This window comes from Lutjanus erythropterus, chromosome 7 (genome assembly GCF_056507025.1).
Source record: "Lutjanus erythropterus isolate fLutEry1 chromosome 7, fLutEry1.hap2, whole genome shotgun sequence".
NCBI classification, from domain to species: domain Eukaryota; kingdom Metazoa; phylum Chordata; class Actinopteri; order Lutjaniformes; family Lutjanidae; genus Lutjanus; species Lutjanus erythropterus.
Genome location: NC_139323.1, coordinates 21,044,236 through 21,061,658, shown reverse-complemented (window position 1 = coordinate 21,061,658; position 17,423 = coordinate 21,044,236). Strand labels below are relative to the sequence as shown.

The 17,423-nt window shown below is 38.1% G+C and overlaps 1 protein-coding gene across 2 annotated transcripts in view; it reads left to right on the top strand.

The window, feature by feature from the left end:
* Positions 1–620: 620 nt before the first annotated feature.
* arid3a (AT-rich interactive domain 3A) overlaps positions 621–17,423 on the top strand; it is a 65,518-nt gene continuing 48,715 nt past the window's right edge. The window contains exon 1 of one of the 2 annotated variants that reach the window (XM_084723171.1): positions 621–1,127. The gene's annotated coding sequence lies outside the window, so the exon portion shown is untranslated. The remainder of the gene's footprint in view (positions 1,128–17,423) is intronic. The other variant, XM_084723172.1, reaches the window with a different exon arrangement.

Genomic DNA, 17,423 nt, shown 5'->3' with positions numbered 1-17,423 from the left:
CTTTTGTCTTGTCTGAGGATTGGGTGGGCTTGTCTTGTGGGATTACTTCTTTATTTTATTTTTTTTAATTTTCTTTTCTTTTTTGTAATCGCTGATTTCAGAATCAGACGTACTTCTTTGATCCCCAGGGAGAATTTGTGTTGCATTACAGTTGTTCCCATTTAAAGAATAGAAGTATATACATGCAAAGAAAAATGATAAAAAAAAAAAAAATTACAAAAAGCATTATAATACTATATACAACAATATATAGAAAAACAGAAAATAAGAAATGTGTAAAATACAAATATACACAACAGTGGTACACAAACAGTGTAAACAAACAATAATGCTATAGATCAGGTACAAAAAGAAGTTTGTTAAGATTATGATATAAATTTTGTTGACTCCTGTAGACTTCCCTGTGTTTAAGAAAAATACAATAAACATATTGCATTTGTTTTTTAAAATTGATAAAATAAAAGGATTTATATTGTGACACACTAGATTTCATAGTTTCGCGGACAATCTGCACAAACAATTGGGAGTTTTAAACGGGTACATTCTAATCTGTGATCTGTGATAATCTGTGAATAAAATGTCTGTTTGAGTTGATGCATCATTTTTTTTTTGGACAGACTCTCTTTCACTCTCATCAGTACATCTCCACCTTTTCAGCCCACTCCCAGCCCACTTTATATCTCGCACCCTCGCATTTACGAACATCCCCTGCTCTGGAGAGCGGGGGGTGCATCGGGGGCTGGCCCCTGCTGATTCAGAGGTTAGGAATTTGCATCTGATTACTGTTTGTCAACCAATGATGTGACTGTGCAGGCCGGAGAGTCTCTCCACGCCTCTCTCTGTCTCTCCGTCTGTCTGCCTGAAACGTTGCGGGGCTCTCCTACCAACCGACACTCAAACTCTGAAAACACAATTACACGCAAAAGCCGAATGCGTGGATATCATGCAGTCACGTGAAACCACTTTAATTCTTGCTGATAAACACACGAGCCACTTCTGCTCTTCCTCTTTTCGGTGCTTTTTTCTCTGTGTATGATCGAAGGGGGGAGACTGCGTTCACAGACGGGGAAAACAGGAATGTTTCTTCCGCTTCCAAAGAGTGTAAAAACGGAACGGAAGCTGCTGTGGTAAGTTGATGTTTGTCGCTGTTTTTTATTTGCCAAATTCACGTCTGTGCTGTCTTACAAATAATTTTCGTTTGTGTGGCTTCCTTCTTTTAATGCTGCTTCTGTTTGACTTGTCACTTACTTGAACGCAGTTATTCTTGTTTGTTTTTTTTTTATCGATGTGCCGTTATCAAATCGCCTGATCAATAGTGTATTGCTAAGGTAGCGGATGGACTCACCTGCCATATGTCACCCTACGAACGTAATGTAAATTCGCTGCTGAGTGTAATGGAACTATTTATTATAGTAAAATCTAGGCGAACAGTAGAGCCAGTGTTTCATATACATGAACTGTTTTTTTCGCCAGTTACATCGAATATGGAGAGTGCAGTGTAAAATGTGTATGTTAGAAGCTAGCAGTGGTCGTATTTACTGTCAGCTACCGTCACCAAAATAACTTACTAACGGCTCTAACGGCTGGCAAACATTCAAATTTCGACCGTTAACTTGATTTCACGTTCTCACTTAAGTAACTGTTACAAATGTCAAACCATAACTTGGCTAGTTACTTCAGCTAATATTACAAGCTGATTATAAACAGTATTAAACTGGGCTTTAGCTAGAGGCCAGCAATGTCGGATAGACCAACTGTGTTTGCTATTAAAGATTTGTGGGCTAATTCAAGTGATTTTTTAAAATTATTATTATTATTGCTCATGGTGGCGACACATCTTGTGTAATTAGCTAGAACCCATCATAGTTGAGTTAAGTGTCTTTTAAAACACCCTAAAAGAAAGTTTGGTCTGACAAAATGTCATGTTGGGGCTCAAAGAAGAGACAGAAGGGTGACTCAGTCATTAATTTGAAGCTGCTTTCTTAGGCCTGTTTGCTTCTCATATTATGGCTGCAAGTAACTATTATTTTCAGTTTCAGTTTTTTAGTCTGCAAATTGTGAATAATGCTCATCTCCATTTCTGGAGGCCAAAGTGATGCCTTCAAATGGCTTCTTGGCCAACCAACAGTCCAAAACATAAGAAGTCTTCATTTGCTATCATAAATGACAAAGAAAAGCAGCAAATCCTTACATTTAAGAAGCTGGAATCAGCAAAAGTTTGACATTTTTGCTTGAAAAATGACTGAAGCAATTATCAATTATCTAAGAGCAATAGAACTGTGCTGCTGGGTGTAATGGCACTATTTCCTATAGTAAAATCTAATGGTAGAGGTGGTGTTTGATTTCTGTATATGTTTTTTGACAGTTACACCGAGTTATATCTGAATATAAAGGGTAAAAAATAAAAATGTATGTTATAACCTAGCTGTGGTCAACATGATTTCACGTTCTCACCAAAATAACTTTAAAAAATGAAAAAAACAAAACATAACTTGGTTAGCTACTTAAGCTAATATGACATTGAATTTAAACAAGATTTTAGCTAGCAGTGGTTGTATTTACTGTCGGCTGACATTACAAAACAAAACTAGCTTACAAATGGCACATATTGCTAATGCCAATGTTGAAAATTCGACCATCAACTTGATTTCATGTTCTCACCAAAATAACTCACAAATGTAAAACCACAACCTGGCTAGCTGCTTTAGCTAATATTACATCCTAATTATCAACAGTATTTAACAGGGCTTTAGCTAGAGATCAACAATGTCAGATAAACTAAGTGTTCATGTGTGCCATTAAAGATTTGTGGACTAAAGTGTGAATTAAAGTTTTTTTTTCATGATTTTGCTCATGGAGTTGGTGTATATTGTTTAAACTCACCATTTTTGAGTTAACCTAAGTGTCTTTTTACAACTCTATAGTGCATCTTATTGCTCTGTAAGTTAGATATAAAAGTCAGTGCGTGTGACAGCATCAACAAATGGGCCTTTACAAACACTTTGGTCTGACAAAACATCATGTTCGGGGTCAAAGCAGAAACAGTGGGGTGGCTCAGAGCAAAAGGTGGCTTTATGAATGAATTTGAAGCTGCTTTAAGCCTTTTTTGCTGCCAAAAACAGAGTGCTAATGATGTAAAATTGTGACAGACATGCATAAATAGCCTACATGTACTTAAAGATTTAAAAAGTAACTCAATCAATGTAGACCCAGAGAGAGAGAGTCAATCAAAAGAAAATTAATTGCCAACTATTTTGATAACCGATTAAGACCAGTCCAGAATTAGCTGTTTTTCTTTGTCATTTCTGATAGTAAATGAATAGTCTTTGGGCTTTAGACTGGTTGAACAGGAGAAGCAATTTGAAGACGGCACTGTGGGCTTTCTGAAATTGTGATGAGGATTTTTTCACAATTTCTTGACATTTTAGACTAAGCAATCAATTAATCATGAAAATCATCAGCAGATAAATTGCCAGTGAAAAGAATCATTATTTGCAGCCTTATACAGATCTTTCTCATCTTAATATCCAACTGATATGATCCGACTAAAGTCTTTGTCCTGTGTCAGTATTTCACAGGTGAAATCCCATAAATTGTTGGTAATTCTGTGGAAGAGCAAAACAAAAGTGGAGTAGGTAGATAAAAGAGTCTGTCAGCATCTGTTAGTGGCTGAGATCAAGTCAAATCCAGCATGTCAGGGGAGTGATATGGACACAATGAGCTGCCTTCAGAAGTACAGCAGGGTGGTGGGAAAATCCGCTGTATGTAACAGGCAGTGTATTCCTCTGGATGACGTCAGCACACATGAAAGGAGGGAGCAAAAAAAATTTCATCCCATGTGGATTCAGAAAAAGCTTTAGAGGTCTTCTCCTTCATGTATTTTTCAGGAAAGACTGACTTGTTGCATCAAGCTGCCAAACCTCACAGCCACAACCAAAACTGACTTGGTTTGTGGTTGGTGTTATAGTTTCTCACCAAGTAGTGGGGGTGGGGGAGAACAGGCACAGGAAGCTGGTTTGGTTTTAAAGCCTCGTATAGCACTTTGTCTTAATGACCTTAAACATAGTATAGGTTCTGAAAACAGACTGGTTTCAGTAGAGATTTTCATTGTCTTGGACTGATCTAAATGTGGCTTTGGAAGGTTTTCACCATGTCCAGATGAAAACTTGAACAGAACGAAAATATTAACAATTTGTAATGTGAAAATCATCAAATCTAAAGATACAAACTCAGCTGTTACAAGATATTGTCCCATATGCTTCTACTGTGTAGCTGACATGACAGGACCACAGCTATGAAATGTCCTTATTTTAACAAAAGTACGCTGACACGTTGTTGGTTCACTGTGATGTCACAAATCAATCTGGGAATGAGATTTGGAAACCTGCATCAAGAATCTGAATGACAGGAACAGGATGAAGAAGAGGCAGGGAGAGTCTTTTCCTTTGGAAGCTTCCTTTTAGATTTGTATGGTGAAAAACCACCAGCCGTTGGTCGAATACTGGTCAGTTTTTCTGCACCTGGTTCCTTATGTTAACAGCTACTTTGGTAGGGAACCAGACATTGTTTACTGGTGTGATTCCATTTCAAATTTGACTACAAAAAATAATTTTGATGAAGCAAAATTGCTCTCCCACACCAAAAGTCTTACATGTCAAAATGCATGTAACTTCATAAAGTCGTGGCTGACAAACTGACAATAAGTGAGAGATGTTCAACTGTGGAACTTGCGGCTTCCTAATGTGATTATTAAGCACTGAAATTCTTAAGAGAGATTTCCGGGACCCTTATTGCACCCTGCAACCCCCCAACCATCCACCAATCACCTTAGAGGCTTGCCCAGAAATTGCCACACTAATCTGTTTGGTCCAATCTGGCATATGGTATGCTGTGGCCAGCACCAGAGAAATACCGCTGCAGTGAGCGGAGTGGAGAGGGGCGTTTACATTGTGGATTAGAAACGTATGGCCGGCGATCAAGTTTAGGTCTTAAAAGGCCTCCCCTTGCTTTTGCATAATGTTGGTTGGCCCTAATAAGCACCATGGCTTGTTATGAAACTGACTTTATATAAAGACGGTTGTTGTTCTTGAGTTGAAGATGAAGAAGTGATGCTTCGGTTGTATTTTTGTAGATACTCTCTAATTTCCCAACAAGAGGAGGTGTTGGCAAAAAAGGGGCAGACACTAAACTGGCGATATCAGGTAAAGTATTGTATGATTTTAGTCAATAAACTTTCCAGTCTTAAAAGCTGCATTAGTTATGCAATGCAGGTCACTAAAGTTATTAGTCTGTTAGAGCGGATGAAAATGAATCGTATTATAAAAACCAATAGGGCTTGCAAACATTTTAGATTCGTTAATTGTTTTAGACCGTTGTTGGTAATAGCTGATATAAAACTGGCAATGTCAGTCACTAAAAATAACAAAAGTTTCAAGTATTGTCCAAAGAAAAATATTGTTGTAAGAAGTAAAAGCCTCTGTAACAACTGACACATTACACACAGACACTGATTAGTAATTGACTATCAAATGAATCGCCAACTGTTCAATCAATCAATCAATTTATCATCATTGTTTTAATAAAAAATTTCAAAATTCATTATACATTCTGCTTTCTTTAGCCCTCTATGGCAATAAACTGAATATGTTGGGGTTGTGGACAAAACAAGACATTTGAGGATGTCACCTTGGTCTTTGGAAAAGAGTGATCAACATTTGTCACTATTTTCTGACATTTTACAGACAAATCAGTTAATCTAGAAAATAACCTAAAATAACATAACTAACATTAGTTGATAATGATAATATCGTTAGTTTCAGCTCTAACAGGAATCAAAACCTAAATTTGTAGAAATTTAATAATGCAGGTCAAATTGTTGATCAGCAAAAAACTTAATTTAAAACAATTTTAATAACTGATTATCAATCATAGATCAAGGAAAAATGCCCAACATTTACTGGTTCCAGCTTCTCTAAGTATTTGTAGCCTCTCTCAGTTTCATGTAATTTTTAACTGAATATATTTGACTACTTGACAATTGAAATATGAAAAAAACAAACAAACAAACAACTAATGGCCATTTTGCACTGTTTTCTGATAGCTCAGAAGACAAATTAATGACTCATTTAAAAAAATATATTGAAAGATAAAATTATAATAATTTTTAATTGCAGCCCAAATTTGCTTTTCAGAATGTTTTTCCAGTCAGTGAGAAACTCCTGTCATATCATGGAAGCTGAATTTCAGCTTGATATCTTGTCATAGCAGACGTGCTGCTGTTTGGCCATCATCCACGTCTGTCCTTATAGCTTTGAAGTTGTGTGGTGTTGTTTCCCAGGAGCGTATTTGCTGTGCCATCCTTCTCTTGACATGTGAAAATGGTCCCTCTGGCCTCTCGTATTTGGTGAGATCTGTATTGAAACCAAAGTTCACACAAAGGCCTGTCATTTCATACCAGTGATGTTCATCCCATCTAGCGCCAGAGTTCTGTCTGTTTGTTGTTTAATGTTTATGGCTTTACACCTCAGTGTGTTTAAATTTGTTCAGTGTACACATCAAGATGCAAGGCAGCGGGCCGTGTTGTCATTCAAATGTTTACAAGCAGAAATCCACACAGTGTCCTGATCTCAGCCCGAAGGGTATATGAAGAATACTTGGAAGCAGTAAGTGTAATATGCAAATGGCATGCTCAGTTTGCCTCCGAGCATCATGGCTGAGTGAGTGGCTGTCGCTGGCAGTTGGCCACTAAACTGGTTAGTGACTGTGAATTAATGACAGACAAACATGCACAGACAAGACAAACAGGTCTGGTGTCTGTTTGTTTTCTTATTATCAAACTATAATCCCTTACAGGGTTGTAAAGGCTGCTTTTTATGTTGTCAAATCACCCTCCAAGCTTAAGGGCGTGGGCTTTGGCTTAAGGCCCTCATTGTGTCACTTGAAGGTTTCAGTAATAACCCACCTGTAAATATCAGCATGAATTGTATCACACTGAATGAGAGCGCTGTCTGCACACCACAAGTTCTCCTGCCATTAAAGAAGTGGGAAGCAGTGTGGCTTGGCCAGCTTTCAGCTGTTCCTGTGCCAAAAGCTACATTTCTGAAGGGCCTGCGCAGCACGTGGGGCTTTAACTCTGTTATCCTGCCAAAAAATGCAGGAAAAAAAATCAGTTACTTCACCGTCTGGGTCAGAGCCATGGGGGAATCCCAGCAGGGCTGACGGTGACGCAGGCAGAGAGCAGACGAAGGAAGGGTCGGAGCTTTTGGGATACCCTGCAGCTCCTGAACCAGGCTGCTGGGACAGTAATAAGCTCTGTGTGCTCAGGCGGTGGCCAACACTTGGGTCAGCGTGATCTATCCCTGTACTTGTCTGCCTGGATACCAGCACACAGCTGCAACATGCTGACATGTCCATCAAACCTGAAGCATTTGTGTTTCATATTTGTGTCTGCCAGTGCTGGCTGCCTGCCCAAGCAATCAAAAGTTAATTTAATCAAATCATTGCCAAAAGATACACATCCCGCGGGAGCAGACATAGTTGCCAGGTTTTATTATAGGCTGCAGAGTGCAGGCACATGAAACTGTAACCTACATTTAGCACAGAAGTGACAATTTCTGTTCTGGATGTCTCCCTGCACAATGCACAGAGCTCTTTATCTAAGATTTCCACTCGTCCATCGCCTCTGTGCAGACAAAAGACTTGATTGTTAAAGATCACAATGCCATGACGTGACTGCATAGTCACCATATAAACCAACACGTTAATCCAGTTTGGGATGTTCATGCCATTCAATGAAAATGCACACCCCCTACCCCACCTCTCCCGCACTAGAGGAACCATCATCATAGCGTCAGTCTAGAGTTACAATACTAGTGCAGTGAACTCTGCGAGCAGCAACATGCAGCCCGTCTCTTGGATCTCTGAGAGGTTTTATGACAAAGTCAGTTAACACATGTGAGGAATTTGACTCAGTGGGTTGTTTCTGCAACTCACAGGAAGCAAGAAAACAGCACAGATTTATAGCTTACTTATATAGGTGCTAGTGTTGTGTCAAAGGAGTGTTGAGTGTAATATACAGAAACTGTATTTCAGGAAATGTGTTTCCCCTACACATCACATAGTGTTATAGTAAAAATGAACTGATCACACCTGTAGGAAGCTGTACAGAACTAATGCAATACAGTACAGTAGTTATGCACTTTACTCAACTTTAGTATATCAAATTGTCAAGACTGTGTCAGAAAAATGTTGACTGAGTACATTTCAGAGTCTGTACTTTTTCCTTGAGTGTAGAAGATGAATCACTACTTCAACCACAAAGTTTTAAAGTAAAAATTATTCCTCCGAAGAACAGTTATACTTACTGCAAAGCCAACTGAACCTCACCTTTTCCACATGTTCGAGTCTCCCATGGTTGTTGGCGTAGTCTTGTTACATTTTCAGTGTTTTTGTCTTGTTATGTCTGTTGTTGTTTTTTCGGGTTGTTAGCTCTAATACATTGTTTTCTTCTTGTTAAGTCTTTTAAGTAATTTTTGATGTTTTCTATTTCATTGCAATGTTTACATCATTTTTGTCGTTACATCTTTTACATTGTTTTCTCCGTGTTACATAATTTACATCTATTTAGTGTTGTTACATATTTTAGGTTGCATTACAATGCATATGCATATGCATTAAAACGTAAGTAACAGGCCTGTAGGCAGTGAAAATAAAACATACAGAACAGAAAAGAAAACAAACAGAAAAAATACTAAAGTAAAGTACAGATACCTGAAAAGTCTACTAAAGTACAGTAACAAAGTACCTCCCACTTTTGGGAACAAAAGGAAATTTGCATGAACAGAACTCTAATAACTTTTAAACCAGAACAGGGCGAGACATAAACTGACATAGAGAGTCACTGTTTTCCTAAAGTAGTGATCTCTGTAAGGATGGCCTGTGTTCCCCCACTAGAGCTGTCATCACATGAGATTTATGTTTGTTCTCATAATACTACTGTCTCCACGTGAAGCTTTAGGTGAGGTTGTAACATGGTGAGGTCAATATCCACCCGTGAGGCAGTGGACATAAACGCAGCTGAATCAGCAGAGGCGTATTTTTTAAATTTTAACTCTTCATCTGATGACTTTTCCTGTGGTTAGAGGAAGTCCATACAGCTGTGTTAAAATGCTTTCTGTGCATTTTCCCTGTTGGCTATCTTGTCTTTAAATAGCACTCATCTAACATAGACCTATATGGTCTTTTCAACCTACATAGGAATATTTTGTTCCATTTGTTGTGTTTGACCCCTTTTACTCAAGAACAAAGACTCAGAATAGTGTTTTTTTAGGTTGGTACTTATGTTTCTGTGCCTGTGCGCTCTGTGGATGTATGAAATTTTGAGGCAGTAGGGACTCATTTCAACACTATTCCTTTTTCATGGTTTCCATCATTTTCATTATTGTGAAACAAGCAAGGACAACTTATCTTAAAGTATATTAGAGACACAATTTTTCATTTGTTTAAACTATATAAAAGGAGGTTTTTAGGAGAATTTTAAAACAACTCAGCATTTCAAGAATTCATGTTTCTAAGTTCTGAGGTGTTTTGAAAATAAATACTAGAAATTTTAAGTTGAATTAACTTAAACAAGTTTTCCTTTCAGCATGAATAAACTAGTTTGTTGAATGTATTGGGCTTTTTCTAATATTGTTCTCTATATAAAGCATTCTAAAGAATCAGCCAGACTAATTCATGAAATGTGAATTTACCAGTACAGAGTCATTGTCCTTCCTTCTCTTCAATCATTTCGAAGTGACACTCATTGTGCCACCACTTGCATCCACACCTTTTTATATATTATTGGAGCAAACTTCAGATCATTCATGCTCAAATCACTTTGAGCTGCACTTGCCTGCATAGCTGACTCCTGTTGCTTGATAGATAGCCACAGATTTCACTGCTGAGAAGTGGATCACTGGATTATTTTTGCTATATGCCCACTTAATTTATGGCATAGCTGGGGCTAATCAGATTTGGCTCGCTGTGTTGCCTCGGCTTGCTGGAAGAGGTCAGTGGAAAGTGCGTGACGAGCCAGCGCGACACTTCCTCAATGATCTTGTTGTTGGTGCAATGGGGCTCAATGGAGCCTGTGTTGTTGCCTTGCGAGGTAATACTGCAAGGAATGTGAGAGAGGGACGCATAATCAAGACCAGCACCACTGACCGACTTCTAATGCTTCTTTTTTATGTAGAAAGGATCGTGAATGGCTACTGTTAAGCTACTCCCTACACCATTACTCTTTAAGTTCTATTACATGCTAATCAGTGTGTACAAGAGTTCAACTAAAAACAAGATGAATAACAACATAACATTTAACATAAAAGTATTATAATAGCCAAATGAAACAGATTTTAATTGGAAATGTGGCATGGGAAAAAAAAGTGAAATTTAACTCAAAATTAAATTTTGCATACAAATTTATGAAGTAAGTCTTATATTTCATATTTAAAGGAAATGGTCTACAATATTACTATTACTGTGTTGCACCTAGAATTACTTTGGTTTTTTTCAGTATGTAAGGGCTTTGTATTCAGTTTTGTGTTGCAATTGTATTCACCACATTAATTTAGGAAGCATTTAGTTTATAACTAGAGGTGTCCGCTCATAGACCAGGCCCTTCAGTGAGCTCTTCTTTGTCGTTTAAATGTTGAGATACATGATATGCACACCATGGCATTGGACTCTTGGCCCTAATTTTTTCTATAATAGTTACTCTTTGTACTGTTTAAATTATCCCTCTAGATTTATTGGTAGCCTCTTTTTGGGAAAAAAAGAGCCAAAAGTCACCTCTACAGCTGCAACTGGTCAGTTATTAGTTGATTGAAAGAAAATTAGTTACTAACTACATTGATAATCAGTTAATAATTTTAGTAATTTTTCAAGCAAAAATGTCAAACATTTGCTGGATCCAGTTTCTTTAATGTGAGAATTTGCTGTTTTACTTTGTCATTTATGACAGTAAATGAGTCTTTGGGTTTTGGACTGTCAGTTGGACAAAAGTTGTCACTTTGGGCTCTGGGAAATTGTAATGAGCATTTTTCACTTTTTTCTGAAATTTTAAGACTTAATTGATTAATTGTGAAATCAGCAAATTAATCAATAATGAAAGTAATTGTTAGTTACAGTTATGGCTGCCTTGCGGGAAGAGCTCAAAGCTGTTAATTGAAGCAAATAATTCTTTTGTGTTAAGCAAATTAACTAGAAGTTAGTTGCCGCCTCGCTGTTTACTTGCTGACATACTCATATTGCCCCACGCTATTTGAAGTATAAAGTAAAGTATATATGCAAACACACACATAAACATAAATTGACACATAATACGTTTTAAATGGGAGAGATGTGGATTTGTCTTCCCCCCCCGAGGTCCTCGCTGTCTTTTATTTTACACTCACTCAACATGTTGCAAGTAAGGCTCAAAACTAATAAGAAACTTTTTAAAAGGTCAAATAACTTTGTAGGCATGATAATTTAAAAATTGTTTGATATTGTTTAGTGCTGCAAACTGTGACACATTCATCTGGTATATTCATGTGTCAGAACTGGATAACATTTAAAAATTAGTATCAAAAAATAGAGACGCACTGACAAAAGCTTTGTGGAGTCACTAAACCAACAGAGAGGTGTCATGTTTGTCCAGGAATGTTTGTGTTGATAACATCAGTACAAAGCTTGTTTCACTACTAATGTATAGTACCCACTGACACGGTGCATGACAACAGAGCTGAGTGATAATATTATAAAACCTGTCAACACACTTGAGTACACATGTACACTGTACACTGAGGTCAGTTATGATAGAAATGATCTGACTCACTACAAGACAGATTGGAGTCTTTTATTCAAAACAGGTGTAGCATGAGGTTGAGCACAATAGCTAATTTGATAAAGAAAGTACAGTACAGCAAGTACCGCCTATAGGCACTCTGCAGGAGATCCAAGAAAGACATTATAGTCTCGCCCTGATTTACATGTGATCTTTAGGAAGTGACGAGCAGAAACTCTACTTTTCATACATCAGTCTTGTGGATTACCACTTTAAGAATCTGGTCCTCTCTGATTTTCCAGTCAAGCAGAACAGACAGAAGTTTATTTTAATACCCAGTTTGAAGTCTCACAAAGACCTCACCCAGTTGATCTCAAACCACACAGCTTAATCAGGCAACAAAAAAAGATGGTTTGTTCTTTCAGTACGTAAAAGGAAATAGACATCGATTCCAAATGTTGAGATACATGATATGTATCTGCACTGAGGCTGGTACATGAAAACAAAACTACTTACTGAGGGAAAACCCAGGTGTTTATGTCTGTAGCTTTATGAGAGCTTCAGTATTTTTTACTGCACTGTCAAGTCTGTTGCACACACCAGAGGTGGGGAGTTACAAAGTACAAATACTTAACAGAGGTAGATATCTGTACTTTTCTTAAATATTTATTTTTCTGACAGCTTTTCTCTTTAACTCTCCCTACGTTTTAGTACAAATGTCTGTACTTTCTACTCCATAATGTTTCAAAACATGCTCATACTCAACTGAGGTGAATTATTAATGTTGTTATTATTTTGCATCATTGTGCACTGCCTTCCCAACACCAAGACTGGTTTCAACCTATATGGAACGAAAAAAGACGATTACACACGGCAGACAAAATAAAGCAAAAACAATGTCACAAGACAAAAACAATGTATAAGGTGTAACAAGACACAACACAAAAGATGTAACAAGATAAAAACCACAAAATATTTAACAAGGCATAAACAATGTAACAATTAAAATTGCATTAACAAAATAAGATTTAAAAAATGTAGAAGACGCAACAAGACAAAAACAACATAAAAGAGGTAAAAATCTAAAAATTAAGTAAAAGACATAAGATGTAAACAATGTAAGAAGACAAAAAATAATTCAAAAGACATTACAAGACAAAATGTAAAAGATGTAACAAGATGAACATGATGTAAACGACAAGACAAAAACAACATAGAGGACATAATGAGGAAAACAATGTAAAAGACATAACAGGAAGAAAATGACCTATACAAGTATATGATAACTAAAAAATGACATGAAAGACTTAACAAGACAAAAACAAGGTCAAACTCTTAAGATGAAGACTTGACTGTGGAGAAAAGGTGAGTGTCATTTAGCTTTGAACAGAAATGGGTGGTAGAAATGTCTTTCAGGGATTAATTAACTTTTGCACTTTTGATATATTTCAGATCCCTCACTTTTTCTAGAATAAATAAGTTGAGTCAGATCTTCGTATTTTACTTTTTTTAAAAATTGCAAGTATCTGTACTTCTTGAGTAAAGAATGTGTGCACTTTTTGGAACATAATGTACTTCATAAGCACCATGGGTGTCTAAAAAAAAAAAAGTCACAAAGACGAATTCCCTCACATTTACCGTGGTATTAGATGACTTAAATGCTCTTTTTGTAGAGTACCTTCATGTTTATGCAAGCAGCCAGTCTTATGTACATACATCATATACGTGCATGTATGTGAGGCGGTGTGGGTCTCTTTATCTCGTTGGAATTAGACCCTTAGCTCTTGTCCTTATCACTCTGCCCTGTTTGCTCAGACCTTGCAATCTTCCACCTCTCAAATGTGGGTTTAAAAAAAAGAGGATTAACCCGTTAGCTCTCATCGTTTCCACGTTATCCTTCATTCAGCCAACTCTCAAAGTTTCTGTCCTGGTGGCTCCTCCTCCCTGCTCCCACATGCGTCCCCGACCACCTATCCCAGCAGGCTGGCCTCCTTTTAGCCAATTAAGGTGTTAAATGAGCCCTAAGGATCTTATAGTCAGCTGTGCATTTCCAGGGATTGTGCTTTATGTTGTATAAAGCTGTGCGATAATTTCTGTATCTCCTCCTTTGGGTACCCCCCCACACACACACACACCCACTCACACACTAGGTCAGAGGTCACTGTGATGTACAGACCAGAAGCAGTTTGTTGCACAAAGACAGGGGGCATGCAGGTTGTATGCTTGATTTGTACTCTCCCAGCTCGTGTTATCTTTCTACCTTGTCATAAAATGCAAATTTAAGCCTTAAAATGTAAATGCAAGTGAAAAAATGATTAAGAGAGAGACAGCACATCAGACCACAGACAGACAAACAGGCGGTGTTGAGGTGGAGCCGTTAAAGACAGTTAATCAGAGAGGGGACGCATTTAAGCAAACATTGCTTTTTGCTATGTTAAGAGTGGTCTTCACACTCACTAAAACAGCCTTTTCCATATGCCAGCCATCACAGCAGGATTTACATTTGTCCTTTGGTCTCTGGTAAACACAAGATGCCAAGTAGTCATATTGATAAGGAGGCAGACTGTTGCATTTATAAAACTGTCATAAAGGTCTGGAAATAAAATGTTGGAGGAAATCCTCTAACCGCCAGGCCGCCAAGTATTTCCTGGCAAATGGCCTTTACCCCAGTCACTCAGATATAGTGAATGTTATGAAACAAGTAGGTCGCTGTAATTTAGTTTGACTGGCAGAAAAAAATAAAAGACTACCTAAGGGTTATTAAACCAGTTTGTTCCCTGGCCATAGTGGCAATTTATTCTCAGAATTCATCTGCTCTGCAACAGTCAGGATTTCCATATAATACCTGGTTCCTGTCCCAAGAGATTGATCATGTAAAGTACAATGGTGATTTCCCATGCTGGACCCAGCATAAAGGGCCACAGCATAAAGGGACCCAGCAGGGGTTTTTAAGGGATTCATCCCTGAACCAATGAGACTAAACTATAGTTAAATATTGAATGTCTTGTCACTGTAGTTGAGGTCTGGTTATTCATGATGTGTGAGAATGAGATAGCAAAGGCATCATCTGTCTATTTGACACAGTGGAGTTGCATTCAAAAACCCAAAAGTGGTTAGTGTGGCTCTGCCAGCCTCCTATTGTATTTTTTTATTTTTTTATTTTACTATAAATCCACGTAAATCTGCCTTGTTGGTATAATATGCAACAGAAGGGCTGTGTTCTGTGATGTTATTGAGAACTAGGGCTGTACCGAATATTTTTTTACATTTGAAGCCTTTATGTAGGTTTTCAAATGACACTGTACATTTTGACATTATCACCACCTTGAACAAAATCCTGTCTTTTTTTTATGATTAAATCAGCTCTCTTGAACAAACATAACTTGTCAGTTTTGTCAATATAAACAAAATTTTTGTGGTGCTGTTAGATTGCTGCTAGATTTATCGCCTTGTGCCTCCATTTGTCTGTGGCAATTTCACCACAATGAAAATTCTGTTTTCGAAACACCCCAAGTATGGATTGAATCAGAATATTTCTTTAAAAAAAAAAACATGTTGTGAGTTTTAGAAATGATTAGATGTAGGCCTATCTCTTTTCAATAAATTTTGACTTTTTGACTTTACAACACTCTGGAGTTATTGGAAGTTTTTGGATTACATGAGTCGGAAACAATCATCATCAGCAGCCACCACTCAACTCTAATTCTACAAGTGGTGTAATACTAATGTTAGTGTAGCCTAATCTTTATCGGCAACTGTTCAGAAATACTGGTTTTAATCATAATGAATAAATATGCAGAAAAAAAGCTTCACAGTGTTCAAATGTTTATTTAGACTTCAAATGTCAATGAAGCATTAAAGCTACAAACTATTGGGCACAGCCTTTTGATAACTGATGCTCTAAGGACCAATGTAATGTTCAGAGAATTAAAAAATCCATCCATCCATCCATCCATCCATCCATCCATCCATCCATCCATCCATCCATCCATTGTCTTCCGCTGGGATGCCCAGACTTCCCTCTTCCTCCAGGTGTTCTGGGAGGATCCCAAGGCGTTCCCAGGCCAGACAAGTGACATAGTCACTCCAGTGTGTCCTGGGTCTTCCCTGGGGCCTCCTACCAGTGGGGCATGCCCGGAACACCTCCCCAGGGAGGCACCCAGGAGGCATCCGATATAGATCCCCGAGCCACCTCAGCTGGCTCCTCGATGTGGAGGAGCAGTGGCTCTACTCCGAGCTCCTACCGGGTGACAGAGCTTCTCACCCTATCTCTAAGGGAGTGCCCCACCACCCTGCGGAGGAAAATAATTTCAGCCGCTTGTATCCGAGATCTTGTTCTTTCGGTCATGACCCAAAGTTCATGACCATAGGTGAGGGTAGGAACGTAGATTGACCGGAAAATCAAGAGCTTTGCCTTTCAGCTCAGCTCCTTCTTTCCTACGACAGACCAGTGCAACAACCGCAATACTGCTACCGCTGCACCAATCTGTCTGTCAATTTCACGCTCCATTCTCCCCTCACTTGTAAACAAGACCCCAAGATACTTGAACTCCTCCACTTGAGGCAAAATCAAGATGTAATTTTGATGAAAACATTGAAAATGTGACAATAGTTAGTGTGCAGCCACATCAGGTGATTGTACTTAAGTGACTGCATGTTCACCTGTTGCTCATGTTTATTGAGCATGGGTGAGGGGTCCGTTGGTGGTGTGTTGAGGGGCTAGATCAGCTGCTGTAGTGTTTGGTAGGAAGAAAACCTGCAGACTTGTGGTTCCCTGACTGTAAACAACTAGATTAATGGATCAATGCCTGAGCTATTGTTACCGATCAGGCACCCACAGTTCATTATCCTTCCTTTCAGGTAGGTACTTGCACACACACACAAGTAAAAAACATTTGACTTTTCTTCTCCATTTTTGACTCACACAGTACATATAGTTCTGTGTTTCTATGAATTCTTGTCATTACACACCTCTTATCATATGTTATATATAAACACATTATATCAGCATCAAACCAGCCTCCTCATTTGGGGAAGCAACGAGAACATGTATAGTGGCGCAATAAAATTTGCACCATCTAGCATGTCGGAAATCATGATGCCTGTGATGAACAGTGGCATGAAACAAAGCGACCACTTCTGCTTCCCTTTGCACAGGAAGAGTCAACAGAACAGCTTTGTTGTAATTACTTCTGTCTTTGAAATTACATACATGACACACTGAACAGACGGTATCAGCAGCTGTATTGTTCTTGGCTCAAACATGAAGTAAACACCAGATATTGGGCTTATTTGCACATGGGTTCAAAGTGTGGCTACCTACTTGACATGTTGAGTAATGGGTATTGTAAATATTATAGTGTGCACATACAAACATGTATGGGCTGTTCTGAAGGGAATTTGCCTAAGTCACTTAATGCAAAAAAAAAAGGATTCTCCAGAGGTGCCACTAATAGTGCTCAGTGTCTTTCCGGTTTGAGTGCACAGACATGTTTTGGTCTGCAGTTAAATATACTTCACGGGGATTTTAAGTGGTTATAAAACAGTCTCAATTTAATAATCTGGCCTCTATATGACCTACATAAGGAAATGAGTATCAGCAAGAAGACTGGCTATTTCT